This window comes from Astyanax mexicanus, chromosome 7 (assembly GCF_023375975.1).
Source record: "Astyanax mexicanus isolate ESR-SI-001 chromosome 7, AstMex3_surface, whole genome shotgun sequence".
In the NCBI taxonomy this organism is placed as follows: domain Eukaryota; kingdom Metazoa; phylum Chordata; class Actinopteri; order Characiformes; family Acestrorhamphidae; genus Astyanax; species Astyanax mexicanus.
Window position 1 is genome coordinate 37,056,764 of NC_064414.1, and position 23,463 is coordinate 37,080,226.

Sequence of the window (23,463 nt, forward strand, 5' to 3'; positions counted from 1 at the left end):
GGAGCAGTCTGGTGGCCAATCTTCACTAATTGCATATTATTGTACCAGTAAGAGCAGAGTGTGATGGTTCAATTAGCAGGGTAAGAGCAGAGTTTTACTCAAAATATTGCAATGCATACAACATTATGGGTGACATACCAGAGTTCAAAAGAGCACAAATTGTTGGTGCACGTCTTGCTGGCGCACCAAGTCTGCGGATGCATCAAGAGCCACGGTATCCAGGGTAATGTCAGCATACCACCGAAAAGGACAAACCACATCCAACAGGATTAACTGTGGACGCAAGAAGGAAGGAAGCTGTCTGAAAGGGATGTTTGGGTGCTAACCCGGATTGTATCCAAAAAACTTAAAGCCATGGCTGCCCAAATCATGTCAGAATTCAATGTGCACCTCGACTCTCCTGTTTCCACCAGAACTGTCCGTCGGGACAATAAATTATCGTGGTCTAAAACCAGGTGTTTCAGTTTCATTGTCCAACCCCTGTATCTGTATATATATATATAGTGTGTGTGCTGTGTTGTGTGATCAGTGCTTAAGAGGCGCAGGCAGTATATGTGGGAATTCAGTGGGGAGTAGCGTGCATCTTCTCGCTAATTCTCAGCCTGTAGGGAGGTGGCTTTTACAGTGGCTCGGTGGACGGCGGAGTGCGAGGCTACACTGCTTTACATGATTACTCCAGGTTCCTCAAGCACAGGCTTAAGAAAGAGCCTTCTCACACACCGCAGCTCAGGGAATTGTTAAATGATTGGCCTAGCACTTAATTCAATAATTTCTTTCTCTCTCTCTCTTTCTCCCGCACCTTCTTTCTCTCCTTCCCTCTCTCTCTCTCTCTCTCTCTCTCTCCCTCTCTCCCTCTCTCCGTCCTCTCCTCATTGATCACGCTGGTTAGGGAAATGTGATATTTTGCATATCTGGCTAAGTGCTCTTAACAACCCCAGCCTGTGCTGTGTTAAAAATTAATAAATAAAAAAGGGGGAGGGGTGATCTTGTCAGGGAAGTAATTTGCTTCTCTTGAACCAATGATGGCTTGCACTTTATGCAAATTGGTGTCTGGGGACAACAAAATCCCTCTTAATACATATGCAGACTTCATAAAAACACTGTGAAAAGAAGGGAGGGAGGAAGAGAGGGAGGGAGGGAGAGAAAGAGAGAGAGAGAGATGATAAATAGCAAGTCAGCGCAATGCTCCGTGTGAATTTCACTGTCTGCAACAACTGACACTATCAAAGACTGCGGCTACACTTCAAATTAGAAATGCAAGCGTCACGCTATTCCATCCTAACAAGCGTCGGTTTAAGGGATTAGCACCTGTATCCGTCTAAAAATTCAGAACAAATCCCAGGATGCAGTTTGAAAAAAAAAAAACAAAGAGCTCAGCTCTCGCGATCAGAGCGATGCAGTGTAAGTATAAATGCAGCTGTGAATAATTATTGTATTGTAGGGTATATGGTACATACAGCTCTGAAAAAAATTATTAATAATAGGAGATCACTTTAAAATGATGAGTTTCGTTGATTTTACCAAATTGAAAACCTCTGGAATGTAATCAAGAGGAATAAAGATGATCATAAGCAATCAAAACAAGATGAACTGCTTGAATTTTTGCACCAGGAGTGGCATAAAGTTATCCAAAAGCAGTGTGTAAGACTGGTGGAGGAGAACATGCCAAGATACATGAAAACTGTGATTTAAAAAAATAATAATAATTGTCAGTTATTCCACCAAATATTGATTTCTGAACTCTGGAATTTGGGAGAAATGTTGTCCGTAGTTTATAGAATAGAACAGCAATGTTCATTTTACTCAAACATATACCTATAAATAGCAAAATCAGAGAAACTGATTCAGAAACTGAAGTGGTCTTTTCATTCCTTTTTTCCCAGAGCTGTATACGTATTGATCATGTAGGGGTTTTTTTTTATGATACATTCATATAATTACATTAAGGTTAGAGTTAATATCACAAGATCATATAAAAGGCCTTTAATGTACACAGAATAGTTGTTTAAATTTCTTTAAAAAAAACACTGTTTAGCAATACATTTTCAAGATTCGCTCTGAATAAACTCATTGGGCCCTATATCTTGCACCCTGCGCAAGGTGTGTTCTAATGTTCATTGCTATCTTACACCCTGTCAGCAGTCGATTTTCATGCCTTGCACTCCTTAATTTCAAATCTCCACTTTGTGCCGTGTAGAGACAGTTACTTCACCAAAAGCAGGATAGACACTTTTTTTTTTAACATCCTTGATTCCAGGAAGAAACTGAAGTGTATGAGCAGATGTTAATAATATATAATGCAATATACACTGAACATATATTTCCTTGCAGGCAGAGAACCAGAACAGTAGTTCAGTCCACCTGCTTGTGATGATGAGAGGGCCGACAGCAGAGATCTGACTTGTGTTGATGGTCTGTATTTAGCGAGGTGTGTTCTTCAGTCAGAGGTCAGTTGCTGACCGTGTCCCCCGTGGTCATGTGTGTGTTGTGGGGGTGGGTTGAGGGGGGTTTGGGCAGGGATATGACTAGACGAGGCACAGCTCGCAGCAAATGAGTAAGCTAAGCCATCTGTTTGTGCCACAACACGGCCGTATCACACAGCGGCCGGCCCAGGGGGAGCATGTGTCAGGGTTAGGCTTTATCCCCATCGCAGCTGCCCCTGCCCCTGTCCCTGCCTCTGCCCCTGCTCCTAGCATGGCCAGAATTTGAGTTAAAGGAGAACTCCGGTGTAAAATGGTGTAGTAAAACATGATTAAAAGTGTTTACCCTTGATAAATAGCACACCTCCGTTCTCCCACAGCGTTCCAAGATCCAGAAATTTTAACCCATACGTTGTTTGAACTCAAATGATTTAAGTCTGTTTCACACAAAATTAGATATTTTTAAACAATACTCAACTATTTTGTGTTAGCATAACATTTGTGGGCATATATACATTTAAACAGAAATCTTTGAGTTGAACTTATAATAACTGAGTTATTCTGTTGTTATTGGCAGCTTCTTTTCCATTGGCTTCTGTCACAATCTATTTGCATACTGGGTGTGTCCAACAGTTTCTGACTAACACTCACCATCAGTGTGTAGTGTTTCCTCCTGGGCTACCTTAGAAATAAATCAACTTCCCCTTTAGTTGTAATAACTTGATGTTTTAATTTATGCTAACTCATGTTTTCATTCCCATTACTTAAAAAAAAATGAGCATACCAGCTGCCTTAAAAAAGTTAAGTAAACTCAACTTATCTGGTCTTACAGTCTTACAAAAATAAAAAAGATAAATCAACTTTCCCTTTAGTTGTAATAAATTGATGTTCTAAGTTATGCTAACTTCAACCGGTTTCCTCAAATTTTTAAAGTAAATTCAACTTATCCGGGCTTACAGTGTAGAATCCAGGGAGAGCCCTGACATTTAAAACGAAGCATTAATAACTTATAAATAAAGTACCGTATTAATAACTAATAAAGTGGACAAGAAGCCTAATAAAGCCACTGTTTACATCCCATAAGCTCCGTGCACTTCAGCTCCGTGCACCGCCATCATTGTACTGATAATGACAAACATTATTTCACATAAGCTCCTCCTGGTGCCGGCATCTACGCTAAGCAAGCTAGCTTGCTTTTTAAGTTATTAATGCCTCGTTTTAAATGTCAGGGCTCTCTGGATTCTACCAAACAGCTGTGGAGCTACATTGAGCTGCCTAGATAACAATGAAAAAACGATTTATCGGGGCAAATTATGCCCCAAGTCAACCAGTCTGAAGGGTGTTTGGACAAACTTTTAAAATTTCTGGATCTCGGAACTCTGCAGGAGAACGGAGGTGTGCTATTTATCAAAGGAAAGTACTTTTTATCATGCTTTACTACAACCTTTTACACCAGAGTTCTCCTTTAACTCAGATAAGGGTATATGAGTAATAAGAGGAAATTTGTGTTATCATTATAGATGAGGTTGGGGATGGGAATAGGAACGGGAGGAGGGGGTCGCCGGGCTTTCTATTTATCGTAGAGTATTCTGGCGCAGTATTTGGTGGAAGTTTGTAGCGAGTCGCGGCGCGCTTCCACCCCGCGAGAGCCTCCTCGCGCCTCCTTTCATGTGGCTCGGCAGACGGCCTCCTCCGCACTCCTCTCCTTTTGTATTGTTATATTATTTATGTATGGGAGCAGCCATAAGCAGGGTGTGCATTAAGACAGATGGGGGTACGGGGAGACATTCATATTCCGTTTCTGTGACATCTTAAGCAGGCGTCGAGTTCAAACACTTTTCCAGCCCTGTGCTGCATAAAAAAAAAGAGAGAAAGAGAGAGAGGGAGAGAGAGAGAGAGAGAGAGAGTTAGACTGCGAGAAACAGAAAGAGAGCGAGAAGGAGAAGGAGAGAGAGAGAAATGAAAGAAAAAAAAAATGACAAGACACTGGGGGTAGGTGCGGAGTGTGAGCATCCTGGAACAGATGGAGATGAAAAGAGCGCGAGAGAAGCAAATGAAAGAAAGCAAAGGGAGAAAACAGAGCGTGGAGCAGAAAAAGCAGACGAAGGAAAGAAGAAGAAGAAGAGAGGAAAAAAAAAAAAAAACAATGCACAGCCGAGCCAGCAGAGAGTTGGTAAAAGTTTTTGTTGTCCCTAACTCGAAGCCCATTAAATATAGATTTAACTTTTGGCAGCTTAAAGGGGAGGGATCCGGAGAGTTCTCGCCGGCGATGAGGTGATTGTTGTAGCACTCTCTCTCCGCCCATGAGAGAGAGAGAGAGAGAGAGAGAGAGAGAAATGAGCAGCCACCAGAAACGAACAGTAGTTTCTGTGCCATGCCAAGTGGATCAGAGCACAACCCTCCTCTGAGACACACACTCACATATATATATATACACACTCACACATAGCCAAACTCTCTCTCTCTCTCTCTCTCTCTCTCACACACACACAAACACATTTTGAGACCACATACAGTGATGCCTATTTCTGCATCTCCTATATACTGTAGCGTATATATGTGGGATCCAGTACTCAGTCTCGTCACTGGAGACCACAGCTCCACACATTACAGCGGAAAGCAGCATAATCAGCAGGTGGAGCGGAGCAGAGAAGGCAGTGCTAATGTGGAGGTTAGCTCGTGAGATGCTGGTGTTTTGAGGTAGCAGTAGGTTGTAAGGAGGCTAGAGAGCCAGAGGGCAGTTGTGTGAGGTCTAAAGCCCACAGAAAAGGGTCAGAACTCTGGAGGAATCTGCACAGTCCACACTCCACTTTTGGAGCTCCTCAATCAATAGGTGCAGGGTGTCCTCTGGGGTGGGGCTAGGACAATGCTGGAAGGATGCACACCCTGTGTTCTTTCTTCATTTTTTTTTTTTTTTTTTTTTCTTTGGTTTCAAAGAATGAAATATAGGCAGGTAGCTTCATGCATGTGTCCTGTGAAGTGAAGATTCTTTTTTTTTTTCTTTCTTTTTTTTTACTTTGCTTTGATGATCTATTGATCCTATCTATTATACATCAAATTTCACAGACTTCTAATAACATTCCTAATAAAAAAAAGTGTTACTAACATTCAGTCGCATTATAAGAGATTATTATAAGGCAAACTATCAATGAACGTCTGTTTTCTGGTCTATTTTCATACATAAGGCTCATTGGATTATAAGGCGCATTGTGCGACACTAGTAAGGAACAGGGGGGTCGCCATGTTTTCCTTCTAATTCAGCAGGTCTTGCGGCTGGGGGGTGGCGGTGGAGTAACTAGGTTAAGTAATTAAGTAAGTCAAGTAAACAAATACTGTAATTCTTTACAAAAAAAAAGAAAAACATTAGAAAAAACAGATGAAATGAGCACAGGATGTGAATCTACACAGATTTCTCTCCTGAAAACTCCTGTTTATTTGGGTGAGTAAAGAGCTTCTGTTTTTTTTACAGTGAGCTTAAATTTCCAAATTTCCACTAAGGCTAGGTGCAGCAGCATTAGCATTAGCAGTTAGCGCTGAGGAACCCTTAGTGTTCTGGAAAGCAGGGACTTTATTAGCTAGTGGTCTGTTCCACGTAGCTTGTTTTAATAAGGTAAACAAGCAAGATACAGGCCAATATACTCACCTCTGAATGGCAAAATAGCTAGTGTTTAGCACCATTAGCGGCTAATGCTAATACTGTTCCAGCCTCGGCGCTGGAGAACTGAACTGAGACTCCTGTATAACTCTGTACTTCAGTGGAGTGGCTTCACTGCTTCTTACAACCTGACTGGTAGAATTCGTACATAAGGCTCACTGCATTATAAGGCGTCCTGACAATTTTTGTCATAGTTTTGGTCAGAATTTTTAGGTACACCTTGTAGTGAGAAAAATACGATACATCATCTAAATAGAGAATCAATTAAATGTTAGCTTGTAACTATGTGACTTAGTGAATTCCCTGCTTTAGCAACTCTAAAATCGTACCTCACTAAGTTGATTAAAATATGTCTGAAGTACCAAGATTGAGAAACACTGCTATACATATACAGTAATTTACCCTTTGATAAGTGTACATCATGCTAAAAGGCAGCTGACACGCGAAACAGGGTTTCCTTTATTTGATTGGTTCAAATAAATCACACACAGAAGATTTTGGAGTTTTTGAGTATATAGTCAGTGTACAGTCAACACACATACTGCATGTGACATACAGTTCACAATATGGATAGTTTACCATTTAATATCTCTGGAATGTACATAAGAAACACTTATATAAAAATATAGCTTATTACACTTGATAACAGTTCATTTATAGACACAGTGTCACTAAATGTAGCTCTACATGTGTCATTTGTTGAAGTATAGCTTTCCTTTATTTGAATGGCTGTTGAGGAGTAGTTAACACTCAGCTGATTATCTGCATATGATATATGATATATGCAGTTGTTAACACTAACTAAATGTTGTTGAAAGCTGGGGCTGCTGGAACAGCTCTGTCACATTTGATTGATAGACAGTAAATACAGTAGTCAATGTCGATGTCTAGTCGATGTTTTTTTAGGGCTTTTTTATGTATTATATATATATATATATATATATATATATATATATATATATATATATATATGTTATCACCCTTTGCAATGCTGCTATTCCGTTTTTTTTTTCTTTTTTTGTTGGAAGTGATAAAAAATTAAAAGGAAATATTCATTAAGCATTTTGAAGTTAATCATGCTGCGTTTTTTTTTTTTTTTTTTTTTTTTTTTTATATATATATATATTCATTACTCTTACCATGTCAGAGATATGAGTTATTTGGGGTTTTTTTTGTGCAGAAGTGACTGTATTAAAAAGGGAACACTGTTGGATTTTTTTTTTCTTTTTTTTTAAATTAACATCACAAAAACTGGTTCATCCTTTCATTATTTCATCTGTGCGCTGTATTTTGTTCTTAAGCAAGAATGAAAAAAAAAAGCGGTAAGAATGTAAAATTGCGGCTGTCAGGGTAGAGGCAGGGCTTGATTTGTGGTGAAAAGTAAAACAAAGGAGTTCAGTAATGGCCAAGCTCGGGGCGGCTGATTATCCGCTGTCTTGTCAAGATAATACCATAGATCAGAGATATTTCTTTATTCAAATGATATGTCTGCATCTGCTCTCAATTGGAGGCCATCAACTCGTGTTGAGGCGGCAGACGACATTGAACGCCCCTCCCCTGGGTCACACAAGCTGCCTCCAGTACCCCGCCAGTGCGGAGGGGAGCTAAAGTAAAGTTGATATCGCAATAATGCCCTGTCTGTGTCCTCCATGTCACTCCTAACTACCGCCTCGCCCCAATCTGACAGAGTGCCCAAACCGGAGAGCGCGGCAGTGCCACTGAAGCTATCCAACCCAATCAGCGTCACACATTTTATCTCCTCTCTCTCTCCGTACTCTTTTCTCTCTTTTCCTTTTTGTTTTTTTCTTTTTCTTCCTCCAAATAAAAAAAAAGCTCCACTGTTTAAGCACATGGCATCAGATGAAACACTGACATTCAAAAAAAAAAAAAAAAAAAAACGAAACATATGGCAAGGTGTACTGATCACTGATGTGCGTGTGAGTGTGTGCGTGTGCGCACGTGTGTGTGTGTGTATGTGTGTGCGTGTTGCCTGCTGACGCATATCACATTTCCTTTTTTTTTACCCATATGTTAATGCTGCCTTTATGTACAGAACTGATTTAAATGATTTTTTTTTTTTTTTTTTATTAATTCAATATCGCAGAATAACACTTGATTCATTAAAAAAAAACGCTCTGTTATAGATTATTCCACACAGCTGCCGTACACGATTAAACCTAAACACATCAAGAATTTCAGTGTATATATATATATATATATATATATATATATATATATATATATATATATATATATATATATATATATATATATATATACATATATATGTATATATGTATATATATATATATATATATATACATATATACATACATATATACACTAGGGGACACACTTTCCCAGATAGAGAAAGAGAGAGAGAGAGATTAAAACTACAGTCTTGGAACACACAGCATTTATTTAATATAGACTTTGCATAAAAAAAAAAAGGCAAATAAAGTCTATAGTCCTATCCAGACAGGATTAGTTTCTCAGGGGGAGGTCTGTGAAAAATATTTACCACTTCTACTCTAGTGATTTTTTTAGCTTTCTTGGTCACATGACGTTGGGTTCAGTAGCTCCTCCATTTCCACTTTGCTAGCTAACAAATACAGGGGTTTGGACGTTGAAACAGAAACACCTGTCATTTTAGTGCGGGAGGTTTCATGGCTAAAATGACTCAGGCTGGAGGTCAATCTTCATTAATTGCACATTGCACCAGTAAGAGCAGAGTGTGAAGGTTCAATTAGCAGGGTAAGAGCACAGTTTTGCTCAAAATATTGCAATGCACACAACATTATGGGTGACATACCAGAGTGCAAAAGAGGACAAATTGTTGGTGCACGTCTTGCCGGCGCATCTGTGACCAAGACAGCAAGTTTTTGTGATGTATCAAGAGCCACGGTATCCAGGGTAATGTCAGCATACCAACAAGAAGGACGAACCACATCCAACAGGATTAACTGTGGACGCTGTAAGAGGAAGCTGTCTGAAAGGGATGTTCGGGTGCTAACCCAGATTGTATCCAAAAAAAACATAAAACCACTGCTGCCCAAATCACAGCAGAATTCAATGTGCACCTCAACTCTCCTGTTTCCACCAGAACTGTCCGTCAGGAGAATAAATTATTGTGGTCTAAAACCAGATGTTTTAGTTTCATTGTCCAACCCCTGTCATAATTTTATAAAACGTGAGGTGATGATACTCAGAGATGTGTTTCCAGACGGGAATAAAATTACCGGAGGACCTCCGAGTTTAGTGAAAAACAGTAGATAATTCAGCCTGTAATTTTCTCAGAGGACGTCTGAGTAAAAACACGTAAATCGTCATCTGAGACGGGAATAAAATCACAGACGACCCCCCATAAATCCAAATGTTAATGAGCGCATTTTTCTACTTTAAGTTGCACCTGTATCTGACAGTGATTGTCAATTGCATTTTATTTTAATGATGGTGCGCCATCCAGTCTTTCTTTTAATTGAATTGATTATGAGGTGGGGTAGTGCTGATAATCCAACATCCTGAAATCACTCATAATCTTGTGATGCTGAAAGTAATCAGATTCTGTTGATTAGTGATGTCCGTCGATTCAAAAACATAAACAGATCAATCGTAACAAAATATTCTGTGATTAACTGCAATTAATCACACGTGTTTTTCATAAGACACAAGTTTTTATAGTGGATATTTTAATGTAAATAAAAGAATGAATGTAAGAAATGTAAAGAGCAATTATATTTATATTAGTGGTGTTCATTAAAATACATTGTTGCATGGGTATACAGCATGGAGCAGCTGCACCTTATCAGCAGTTTAGCTCAGTTGAAAAGAAGTATATTTGATAGCTGGCTCGGATTGAGGCCAGATCACATTCTGGAGATTTCAGCAGAAGTTGGCATCAAACCTGCTGGTGTAATTAATTTGCTTTAAAAAAATAATAACAAGTTACTGGAATAGTTTTCTCAACGTCTTGAAGAAGGAGTTTCTGGAGGTGCTGAACAAAAGTTGCTGCTTTTTGTTCACGCTGTGAACAAGCTCCAGCTCACCCCAAATCACCTCAAATCACCATCTCAGTTGATCAGGTTTAGATCAGGGGATTGTGGAGGACAAACTTTTTTTTTTTTTTTTTACTGTGTAATTCAATATGTATCTCTTAATGATTTAAATGAATTTAACATAATTAAATTACCATAATAAATTAAATGAAGAAATACAGAAAAACATTGTGAAAACAACGTGAAGGTGCGTCCAAACGTTTGACTGACACTGTATATATTTTTTTAACCCTTGTGTGGTGTTCATATTTTTGTTACTCGTTTACTTTGTTACTTGTATTTAATTCAGCAAAATTAAGCAATTTTACATTAAAATGCTTTTTTTTTTACACATGCTCGCTTCACCTAAATTGAAAGCAATATAAACAGCTTACATGGTTAATATTTGCCCTTTACCTTTCTTATGTTACATTTCTTTCAAAAAGTGCTCCTCTTTTTTTATTAGTTTTTTAATAAAATGTAAAAGAAAATGAATTAAACTCAAGATATGAGTAGAAAATGTGTTTAGTTTTAAATTTACAAATGAAGCAATGTTTATTAGCCCTTGGCCAAACATACTATATGTAATATAAATGTGGGGGGGGGGGGGGTGTACAGTGTGTGTTTATCGAAAATGTATTTTGATATATGTTTTTCACAAAAAATGAGCCAATGCCAATGAGTTTGAGTTAGAAAAAATATTTTTTTAGGATCATTTGATGAAAAATGAAAACGTGTCCCACAGTCCCGAACACCACACAAGGGTTAATAAAGAATTTCACCAAATTTCTACATCTCAAACCAAATAAGCGTGGAACAGAGAGCTTTCTGGAAGATCCTCTGCAACTTTGCGTTTTTCTAACGCTTGATTTTTCTCTTGAAACGACTGTCAGTTTAAAATAGAAACAAAACACTTTCGTCATATGTTAATGCCTGGCTTTTAAGGTATAATGTCTGGCTTTTAAGGCGAGAGACCTCAGTGTAAATATACGTTACAGGCCTGTATTATCAATAGGTTACATCAATCAGGATGGTCCATATGTCACACATTAGGCGACCCCTCCGCTTCTGTCCATTAGGAATTAATGCAGAGGAGAGAAAGACAAACTTGGATGAAAATGCCTGTAGTACCAGAGGTTTTTTTTATTTTTTCTTTCTTTTATTTTTTCATAACAGAAGCTTGCTCACAACACAGACACAGTCTAAAAAAAAAAAAAAAAAAAAAAAAACATTACAGTGTCTGTTAGAAGGAGTGGATCTGCGGAGATCTGTGCTGTGATGTAAAAAGTGCTCTTTATTCAGTGCCAGCTCCTGTCCCTTCAGGGATTTCCGACCATTTACTCAGACGAGTCCGGTAATGCCATGCAAATATAATTTAATTCAAAGTTAATTCTGCTGCATTACATTTTAATAAAGAAATGATAAATTATCATCTTCTGTGCAATTTAATATGCTGCCACTGTTTGGTGCCTTGCTATGAAATGCAGGAGGAATTGTGAAGATGTGAAGATATTGTGTAGCCTAGCTGCCTAGCTGATACCTTTTACTGTGGAGGATCAGTAGATGTGAACAGAAGAGAAGTGAACTGAATTTTGAACAGATTTTTAATTTTTTTTATTTTTTTTATCTCCCATGTAATAAAGTATGTGTGTTACAGTGTTAAGCACTGCGTGGGTTCCTCTGTAGGTAATACATCAATTTCTTTTCTTATCAGAAGTGTGAACGCCTATTGTTCACGTAGGGTAAAGCACATTGTTATTAAACTAAATTAAAATCTGTGGAACAGTGGATGATTTCTACTGCAGTGCTCTATGTATAAGCTACTGTATAAGCTATAAACTATTATATATAACATTATGGATATTATAATGAGGTGTAGAACTGTGTTTTTGTGTTTTAATGGCTTCTGCTTCTGTCTTTCCTCCTTTCTCCTTGTCTAATAATAATAATAATAATAATAATAATAATAATAATAATAATTTAAAAAGCATGCCCCGAACAACAGTCTGCCGTATGTATATGCAGCGAGCCCGTAGCGCACAGCCTAACTGTGTTACAAATGCAAATACGGGTTTGAGCTCACCCTTTTTTTATTTGCATGATCATATGCAAATGTACTAATTAGCACATTGTCTGGTTTGCCTTAATAGTCAGCATTTTTGACAGTGTTTAACGAGGGTGTTTATTCTGCTCAGGGTCTGAATACTGGCAGAAAGAGACGGCAGTGCCAATTTTCTCTCCGCCGCCAATATGCTGGGCACCACAGCTTCTTTCAAAATGCATTAAATTGCATATATTACATGTATTTAATACAGAAATATATATGAAAAGGGAAATCTGTATTACACAAATAAATATATATGTATATATATATTTGTCCCAAATAAAAGTTTGGTGGCAGTCTTTCTCCTTAATGGTTTGAATACATCAATCTTAATTGTTAAATATCCCGTTTTTTTTACGTGAAACATTCGGCGCACGAGCTTGACCCCATTTTAAGTTTTTAAACAATGGATCCTAAAGAGATATCAGCGATGACGGCACCTTAAGCAAGGACAAAGGATCAAAATGATAATGCTCCAAGGCTCATTTCTCAAGCATATGCACTGATTGGTTGATTATACAGTTTGTCCCCCTCAGAGATTCTACTTTAATAGCCTCGTAACGTTGTCGTACAGCACGATGGGTAAAACTCAACCAATTAGAATAGTAATAGGGCTAATTAACAAAAAATTATTTTGAAAAAAAAAAGGGAGATGACAAACTTCATAATTTGGGTGTTCATTAACATTTTTAGTCTAGTACAAAAAAAGCGTATCCGCTGTATATCTCAGAGGCATCACACACACTTTCTCCGCGTGGTCTTCCTGCGGGACTCGACAAGGCCACAGGATTCCAGACAGTATAGGAGAGCTTTTGATGTTTATTTAACATTAAGTTCAGATCAAATACTGTTAATTTTATTCATGTGTTTTTGTTTGTTTGTTTCTTTAAAGCTCTCTAAAGCATATTAAACCTGATCCATATACAACAAAATAATATATTTGGGAAATTTAAATTGATTTTAATATAGACTGCAATAGAACATACAGGGGTTGGACAATGAAACTGAAACACCTGGTTTTAGACCACAATAATTTATTGTCTCGACGGACAGTTCTGGTGAAAACAGGAGAGTCGAGGTGCACATTGAATTCTGCCGTGATTTGAGCAGCCGTGGTTTTATGCATTTGGATACAATGCGGGTTAGCACCCGAACATCCCTTTCAGACAGCTTCCTCTTGCATCCACAGTTAATCCTGTTGGATGTGGTTTGTCCTTATTGGTGGTATGCTGACATTACCACTCTCACGACAGCAAGACGTGCACCAACAATTTGTCCTCTTTTGAACTCTGATATGTTACCCATAATGTTGTGTGCATTGCAATATTTTGAGCAAAACCGTGCTCTTACCCTGCTAATTGAACCTTCATACTCTGCTCTCACTGGTGCAATGTGTAATTAATGAAGATTGGCCACCAGGCTGCTCCAATTTAGCCAAGAAACCTCCCACACTAAAATGACAGGTGTTTCAGTTTCACTGCCCAACCCCTGTAGAATATTAGTGTAACCAGCAATCCCAGGGGGCTTATATTATGGTGCAATCCTTTCTCTGGTCACTGTCTGGGACGATATGATTTTGGCTCTTGATCATGAATATTCGTACATGCAAACATATCGTGTCTGACACGTGTATGGACAGTTACAAATGTTTTAAAATAAAATTATATCTTTTACACTAATAACAGTCTTTGCAATGTCATATGTTACAATATGTATAATGCCCTGCTAAATGCAGTTCACGAGCCAAGGGATGAGGCCATGAATACTAATTCACAAGCTGACGTAGACATGGGAGCTTTTCTTGATCGACTCGTTTGTCTGAACATTTTCTTTTACTAGCTGCTGCAGACAATGGAGAATGAGGAACAGTTGCATGTGCAACATGTATATACAACTCAAAGAGACTTACTGTATTTTACTAAGAACAAGAACATTTGGATTTTACCGAAAGAACAACCTTTAGAATAGATGAATTATAAATCTGATGAATTAGCAGCAGGAATTGGTGCCTTAAGTTCAGTAATTACAGATAAGCTCTGGACCCACAGCCCTGATCAGAAAAGAAGATTAATGAATCAAAAAAAGAGTCTAAACCAACCAAGAGTCTGAACTAACTACACCTATAGCATTTTTCCAAGCTAACTACGCTTATGCTAAAACAGTGTGAGACCTCACGACTCTTAAAAGTATGTTTTCCACTTATATACTACTACATATATATGAGTATAGAAGACCTATTGGTACTTTTGGCAGTGTAGGAGGTGTGCCAAATCCTGCTGGAAAATGAAAACTGCATCTCCATAAAAGTTGTCAGCAAAAAGATTTTGTGGAAAAACAAACACTGCACTGACTTTGGACTTGATAAAACACAGTGGATCAACACCAGCAGATAACATGTCTCTCCAATCCATCACTGACCATCAGTAAATTTTGCATTTTATTTGGAAATCAAGGGAGCACAGTCTGAAGAAAGAGTGGAGAGACACACAGTGTAAGCTGCTTGAGGTCTAGTATGAAGTTTCCACCAATCAGTGATGTTTTGGAGAGACGTATTACAGACTGAGTGATCTATTTTAAGTGGTTTAAGTCTTTTATTGTTGATGATTGTGGCTTACAGCCAATGAAAACCCAAAAATCTGTGTCTCCGGCAGTGTGGGCAGTGTTTTGGAAGTCCTGCTGGAAAATGAAATCCATATCTCCATAAAAGTTGCCAGCAGAGGGAAGCATAAAGTGCTGTAAGACTTTCCGGGAAACTAAACACTTCACTGACTTTGGACTTGATAAAACAGTTTGGACTGTGTGCCTCTCGACTCTTCCTCCAGACTCTGATCCTTTGATGTGATGGTTTGATGTAAGCTAATATCATCAGCGATAAAATAAATACAGTAAATGCTTAAAATATATCACTCTGTGTTTAATACATCTATATAATATACGAGTTTCACATTTTGAACTGAATTACTGAAATAAAGAACAACAATAAAACTTTTTAATGATATTCTATTTTTTTTTAGGTGCACTAGGACAGTGTTATAACAAGCTTAAGACAAAGCCCTAATCATTATATACACTGGTGATAAAATGTAAGCTGCGTAAATGTAGAATACAGCAAAATGTAGCAGAGAAAAAGTCCTTTTCGGATGAGCAGGTTGCAGTAAAGACAGGAATATCTGTAGGTCCAGTTTCTTATTTTTCGGTGGCATTTAACATCAATTCATCAATAATTTGCAGCCATGGTTTTAGAGTGCCGTCCAGTCCCTCGGTGCAGTGGCTGCTCCGCTCATAGCCTCAGGTCACTTGAGCGATTTCACTTAAGGACTGCTGCACACAGCCCCAACACCATATGGCTGACAACACAGTGGGAATGCTTTCTCTCCACCTCTCTCACCCACTCACCCCCTTCATAGATTCACTGTCCTGCTCTCCTTCTCTCTCTCTCTCCTTCCTTCTCTCTCTCTCTCTCTCTCTCTCTCTCTCTCTCTCACACACACACACACAGACAAAATCCGTGGATGTGTGTGTGGTGGTAGTGCAGGCTGTTCTTTTTTTTTTTTTTTTTTTTTTTAAGCTGACATCCCATTGCTCTTAGCCAAGGCCTGTCACAGTTTGAGAGACGCCAGCGAAAACAAAACCGAACAAAAAGGACAGCAGGTAGCAAAACATCCCCCTGCAAGCGGAGCCGGAGCCACCGGGTCGCCGTGTCGGAGCCGCTGCCATATGGTAACCTGGGGCGAAGCAGCTTTTCTGTTTACCTGCTTTACTCAGGGTCATGTCAGCTTAATTTCTGCTTAACCACAACATGCTTCTGGTGCCAGCCTCTCCACATCATCCCTAACCCCCCCCCCCCCTCTCAACCCCCGCTACCCCCTTTCTCGCTGTGTCCATCCTATTGCAGGCTGGATCTTTCCTCGGCTGTGATCTGAACCGACCCTGATCCAAAGGTCATGCCAGTTAGATAATATTAAATCATAGCTGTAAGAGCAAAGCTAGGGAAGCTTGTTTCTCCTAAAACAAACAAAAACTATAAATATCAGTCAATATATACAATATATAAGCAAAAGTATCAGGATACCTGCTCATTCATTGTTTTTTGTTTTTTTTTTATAAGATCCTAAGCACCAAAAAAGCAGAGAACATATATACATATGGACAGTTCCACTGCTATTCAGTTCAGTTGTGATTCTTAAAAAAAACAAAACAAAAAAACGAGCACTGCATGTTAATCTACACAGATTTCTCTCCTGAAAACTGTTTGTTTAAGTGAGTAAAAAGCGCTTCCATTTATTTACAGTGAGCTTAGATGTCTAGATTTCCACTAAGGCTGGGTGCAGCAGCAATAGCATTAGCATTAGCGACTAACCGCTAGTAAATGCCATCCGACAGTGTGACACTAAGGAACCCTGAACACTGAGAGTTCCGGTAAGCCAGGACGATATTAGCTAACGGTTTGTCCCACGTAGCTTGTTTTAACATGATAAACATTCAGGCTACAGTTTGATATACTTGCCTCTGGTCGGCAAAAGAGCTAGCGCTTCGAGCAGTTAATGGCTAATGCTAATGCTGCTAAAGCAATGCTAGCCGGGGTTAGCAGCAGGCCACAGGCCGATAATACTCAACTCTGAACAGCATAAGAGCTAGCGCTTAGCACAGTTAGTGGCTAATGCTAATGCTGCTAAAGCAATGCTAGCCAGGGTTAGCAGCAGGCCACAGGCCGATAATACTCACTTCTGAGCAGCGAAAGAGCTAGCGCTTAGCACAGTTAGTGGCTAATGCTAATACTGTTCCAGCCTCTGTACTGGAAAAAAAAGTCCTCAATACAATCACCAGATTCATGTTTTAAGCATGAAGCAAGTACTTTTTTTTTAGCATGCTTAGTGAAATTACACATTCTCTTCAACCGTGAAACATTGTGGTGGCAGCTGTATATCGTCGGACTTCTTGTCCATAGTAGGGAATGACGTGGTTCTGCAGCTTGAGAGCAGGATAATGACCTCAAACAAAGTCCAGGCAAAACAGGAAGGGTTATTTTATTTTTATTTATAAATTTACTTACTTTTTCCTGTACACACATGAGACTGTGGATCGAGGACTGATAAATGCTGACACTTACCAAACTTCGGAAATGGAATGTCCCATGTCCCATCCATCTGGTCCCCACTATCATACCTTGCTCTAACAACTCTAATAATTTACTTTGCCTTGGCATGAATGAGTATTCTGGAGTATGTGATGTGTTTAACCTTACCCATAAGATAATACCTCACAACTTATACAGGTGTGGGCGTTCTTAGGCTATCAGTCTTAGTAAAACTTTATGAGAAATGTGTATAATGCTATCCTGCTAGATGTTATAGGCAGCAAAATGCTAAATGAATGCATTTGCAGACTACTACAAGCTTTATTGAGCAGTATGGCGCACCAATACCAGCAGATATCACAGCTGTAGAGCTAATATTTGATAGAATTAGGCATTTTAATGCAGACACGGATAACAGCAGTCCATTTGAGATGGTATCAAAGCAGATTTTTTGTTCCAAAATCAGAGCACAACAATCTATCTAGTCCTCAGCATCATATAGATCAGCATTTACAGGAAAGAATAAATAAATTAAAAAAAAATTCTTTCGTTTTTCTGAGTCTTCTGGGTGTAAAGCGCACCGGTTCATCCGCTCATCTCCCTCAGCCGCAGCAGAGTCCCCTCCCTTGTCCTGCTTCAGTGAGTCTTAATAAAGTTATCTCCATCTTGGAGTCCAGAGGGTAAGCAATCGTATTGGATGTTGTATTTCTAATTGTGCTGTCAGCTCATAAGCTTAATTATGTCCAATCTAGCTCCAAGGGGAAGATGGCCAGCCATGCTGGTGTATGAGTGTGTGTGTGTGTGCGCCCGTATATGAGAGAGAGCATGTGTGTGTGTTTGTGTGTGTGTGCGTCTGTTTAGACATATCTGCCAAGTGTCACATCAGGGGAGCATTTGGAGGCTGAAGAGTCCTCTTATTAGGTCACAAATGATCACAAGTGACCTTTCCTTCTTCCCCCGATGCCCATGGCTCAACATAATAACATCAATTCACATCAGTCACCAGTCCCATGGTGTGAAAAATCATATGCTATCTGACATGGCGTGCTCTCATCGGTGGCCAAACACGGCCCGTGGTGTCCTGCAGTCGGGGTGGCGGGAGATTTTTGAGCGGGGCCTTGCCGGGCTCTGGCTGCAATTAGAGCTTTTTGGCTGCAGTTCTGATGAACTGATGTCCATTCCAAATGTTGCTGCATTTGGAGTTAGCTTTGAAAAAGCTTGGAGAGCAGATAGCACGCTTGATGAGTTTTACAGTCACACACACACACATGCAGACCCACACAGAGCAGTAACAGGTGTTTACATGTGCTCGCTGGCACCGAGCCACGCCACCCGCCATCTTGGCAGCCGCTGCCACTGAACCTCCCGTCCCATAATCGCTGGCTCTCAGCACCTCTAATTGATTTACTCAGCTCTACAAAGTGCCGGGATGCTAGTCAGCCTCCTTCGTCTGATATCTAATGAGCCTGATTTCTTTTTACAGCCCTGTATTTATTCAACCATCCCGACGTATTATCTTTACGCATGTCCTGCTCCATCTTCTAAGCGTCCTCGCGCACCTACAGCGCTTCTACAGCACCACCACGTCGTCCTCTGTTTGATGGAGGTGGCCCTGTAGAGACGACACCAGCCCTGCCATGTGCGGAAGGGAGATATGGTCAGAGGCCAGTTGATGTTCAATCTTGCATGGTCTCTCTCTCTCTCTATGTGTGTGTGTATGTGTGTGAGTGCTAGAGCTGCTCCCAGTGAAAGGGTGGAGGACCATATCCCTTTAGCGTCAGAGACGACAGCCTGACACCCCACCCGCCCACCCTTTTTCCATTTCAGATGCAAAGCCAGCGAGCGGCGCATGCATATAGTCACAGCGGCAATCTCATCTATGTCCAATCTGTCATGCCACTGCTTTTCATTATTCTTATTTGGAGATAGGGAGTCATATTTTATAGACACTTGAGCTGCAGAGCGCGGCCGGCCGCTCTCTCTGGCCAGGCAGACATGTCACTCTCTCTCTCTCTCCGCATGAATCTAGGTCAAGGCGAGAGAAAGAGAGAGAGAGAGAGACAGAGAGAGAGAAGGAGGAAGATGGAAAAAAGCTTTGGGCATATCTGAGAGGCAAATGAACTGATGAAATTTTTCAAATTCTGTCCTGCTGAACCCTTTTGGTCAGTTTTCTCACCACTGCCCCATTTCATCTCCCACACCTCCCCTACCCTCTGTCTTTCTCACTCTCTTTTAAACCTTTTTAAACTCTTCTCCCTTCCCTCTCTTTCTCTCCTGTCTCTTTGCTCCCTCCCTTTCTGTGTTTTCTTTCTTTTTTGTCTCATTTCTTTCTCTTTTTGACTTTCTTTCTCCTTTTTTCTCCATTATTTTTCACGTTTCATCCCATTTTTAGCTTCTCTCACTCCATTCTTTGTACTCCTTTACTCTTTACATTTCTTTCTTTCTCTCCTTTTTCCTCCCTCTGACAGTCTCATTCTCTCTTTCTCATTTCTCTCTCACTTATTTCTCCCTCGAATCATCGCTTTACGCTCTCTCACTCCCATTTCTCTCCTCCGTCTCCCTCTCTGGTTCTTTCTATTCTTATCTTACTTTCTTTGACTCTCCTTCTATCTGCCTTTCTCTTTCCTTAACCATTTTCTCTCTCTTGCTCTTTCTTCTCTCTTCATTTCTTCTTTTATTTTTACCTTTCGTCTTCTTCTAATAACAGCTCTCTCCCCTTTTTTTCTTATGCTACCATTTCTTTGTCTTGCTCTCTGTGCTCATTTTTTCTTACTCTTTCTTATCTCACTCTCTTTATGTCTGTCTCTTTTATTTCTCTGTACCTCTTTCCTCTCCTTTCTTCTTCTTCTTTTCTCTACACGTGTCAATCTGTATATGTCTTTGTCTATCTTTCTCCTTCCCTCAACATTTCTCTCTCTCTTTCTCTTTTATATACATCTGTCTTTTGTTCTTTTCTTTTTTCATTTTCTCTCCTTCTCATAACATCTGTCTTCTCTTTTTTCTTTTACTTCTATTATTCTTCTCCCTCTCTTTACTCTACATGTCTGTCTTCTTTCTTTTTCTGTCTCTCTCTCTCTCTCTTGTCTCACTCATTTTATCTTTCTCTTTTGCTCTTCTTTTTTTCCTCTTATTTCTCGCTACCTCTTTCCTGTCTTCTTCTCCTTCTCTCTACACCTCTTAGTCTATATATGTCTGTCTCTCTCTCTCTCTCTCTCTGCCTTTATCCTTCTCTCAGCATTTCTCTCTCATGTACCCCTTTTATTTCTCTCTCTCCATTTTTTGTATACATCTCTCTGTCTTCTTTCATTTTTTCCTTTTTTCTCCTTTTAATAACATCTCTCTCCTCTTTTTTCCTTTCTCTCTCTTGTCTCATTCTCTTTATGTCTTTCTCTTCTGCTTTTCTCTTTTTTCTTTCCTCTCTTCTTCTCTCCACACCTCTCAATCTGTATCTGTCTCTCTCTCTCTTTCCCTTCTTCTCTGTACTCTTCTCTCTGTTTCTCATTCTCCATCTCCTTACCTCTATCTCTGCCTCTCCCCTTTCTCTCTCTCTCTCTCTCTCTCTCTCTAATAACATGGAGTGAGGCAGCAGCAGTGTACACTGATCTGCATGCAGAATTTGAATGTTTGCCATATAAGATGCTAAACATGCAGGAGTCCAAAGCCGTGTGTGTAGAACACAATGAAGGCTCGCGCCGGGCTCTGCTGTCACCTTTGTTGGCTGACTGCGTCCCCGGCTCCTCGGTGCTGCCGGAGCGATTCTGCCGCGGCTGCAGAGAGCGTGTGCACTTTACATATATACATACATCATCCACACATACGCTCCTCAGCTCTCTGTCAGCAACAGCAATGTGTGTGTGTGTGCGTGTGAGTGTGAGTGTGTGCAGCATCCAGATGTCACTGCAGTCTCTCATTCTGTGCCTGTCATTGAGGCAGCAGCGGGGGTAGGGTTAAGGTGACCTGCTTTAAATATAGACATGGTCATGACAACATGCCGCGCTCGACTTATAAAGCACATTTGCATAGCAGCCCCTTTTACCTTTTTTTTTTCTTTTCTTTTTTTTTTCTCGTCCTATTGCCCACCCCTCCACCTCCCCCCCTTTTCACTTCTTTGGCCGGGGAGACAGGACGGGCTCTCTCGCTCCCCTGGCTCTGTGCCGGCGCACCCCCACTGATTAGCTGGACACAAAAATGCAACATCTCCAATTTTACCGAACAAAAAGCTTTAAAAACGAATCGTCCCTAATCTGGGAAGAAAGGTTCTTGAGGTAATTTGTGGGCTAATGTTTAGCAAAATGGACAAGACAGTATGGATTCATCAAAATAAAATAAATAAATTAATTAAAAAAAACAGTACCATAATTGTACCAAAATATACAGTACCAAAATATACAGTACCATATTGCCTTGATTAAAAAGCTTATTTTGTTATTGCTGCGCATATTTTGATGGCTCGGAATCCTTTTAGAGATGCGCTGACATAAATCCTTCATTCAGACCACAAGGACTGTGCTGCGATTCAAGTATTAAGTCATTGAAATATTAATTACAGATTTATTCATTTTATTTCATTTTATTCATTCACTTGCGAGGCGCCGCCATGCAGTTAAAGCAGTGAAAGCACTGATGATGATAAAAATAATAATAATAATAATAATAATACAGTGTCTTTAGATGAGGATGTGAGGATGTTGAAGTGATGTTGATGGAACCGTCTGAGTGAAATCCTGCTCATTAAGAGGCCGATTCGAAATGTTAGTGTTAGTGCGGCCCTCCCGCAAGAAAGACGCACCCTCTCCCTGTCCACCAGCACAACACATCCTATTCATTTCAATGGAGAGAGCCGCTGCATGCCGCGGTGCATGCTGGGTTGCGTTGAACGCAGCTTCGCCATCCGGCAAAAAAGTTCAGCAGAGCTCAAATTCCAGCCAATCAGGGAACATCAGGCTGTGACTTCACACACATACAAGCTTTACACACACACACACACACACACACACACACACACACACACACACACAGAACAGGTGCCTTTGAATCGCAGAAAAGAAGCTTAAAAAACGGCAAATAAGGATTTTTATAACTATAGAACCCAGTGAGTTTGATTAAAACTTATGATTGACTACTGACATCTGTTGCTTCCTTTGAATAAAAACTATATTTTTTCAAGATTGTGACTGTTTACAGTATATCACAGTATTTTATTTTATTTTATTTTATTATTTTTATTATTTTTTTGTGATTCTACTGTTGGGAGTACATATAATATAAAACACTACTATTGGGCTTACCTTGTCCCACAAAATTGCACAATATATGAAGAAATCTGATTTTATTAGCAGAAAAAAACAGAAGAAGAACGTAAACAATAGACTTAATAGACCTTAAAATCTAAATATTTTATGTAGTTCCATAAACACTATAAATGGTCCTAAAGTGCTCAATGTTTAAGTATTTAAAAGAAATATGTCTTAAAATCCCTATTTCAACAGTAGTTGAGGGTGGGACTAGACAAAGTCAAAGTTTGAAACTGGGGGTTCAAACTTAGAGGAAGAACCAATGAGAATCTGCACTTCATCATGGGTTGGGACATCAGATTACCAAACTGTGAGTCAGGACTAATCAGAATCTCTATTTTAGCTGCAGGTGGGACAACAGGCAGAACCAATGAGGGGATAGTGAGTCAAACTTAGAGGTAAAATCATTTAGAATCCTTATTTTATTGTGGGGTGGGACAGCAGAATATCAAATTAAATGGCAGAACCAATGAGAATCTCTTTCATCTGGATGTGGGACAACAAATTGTCAAACGGTGATGCGGGACCAATCAAAATCTCTTCAAATTTTTTGCTGTGGGCGGAGCTTCGATTGATCGCTTCTCTTACATCCTACGTCATGCGAGTGGCGAGAGTTCCTGGAGTGTCACAGAAGCGTACATCGACCACCAGCCATGTTTGTGCACATCACAAGCCCAGCAGCTGTCAGCTTCCCTTCATTTATCTCTCAGGACGTTTGACACATTACAGTAATTAAGCCGAATAATAATCCTGAAAAGATCGTGTGCATTAGTGCTAGTGCAGTGCACTCTCTGGGGCAACGGCATTGCAGGACTAGTCTGTAGCATTTAGCACTGTTTCAGAGAGAGAAAAAGAAAAAAAAAGAGATGGGGAAGAGAG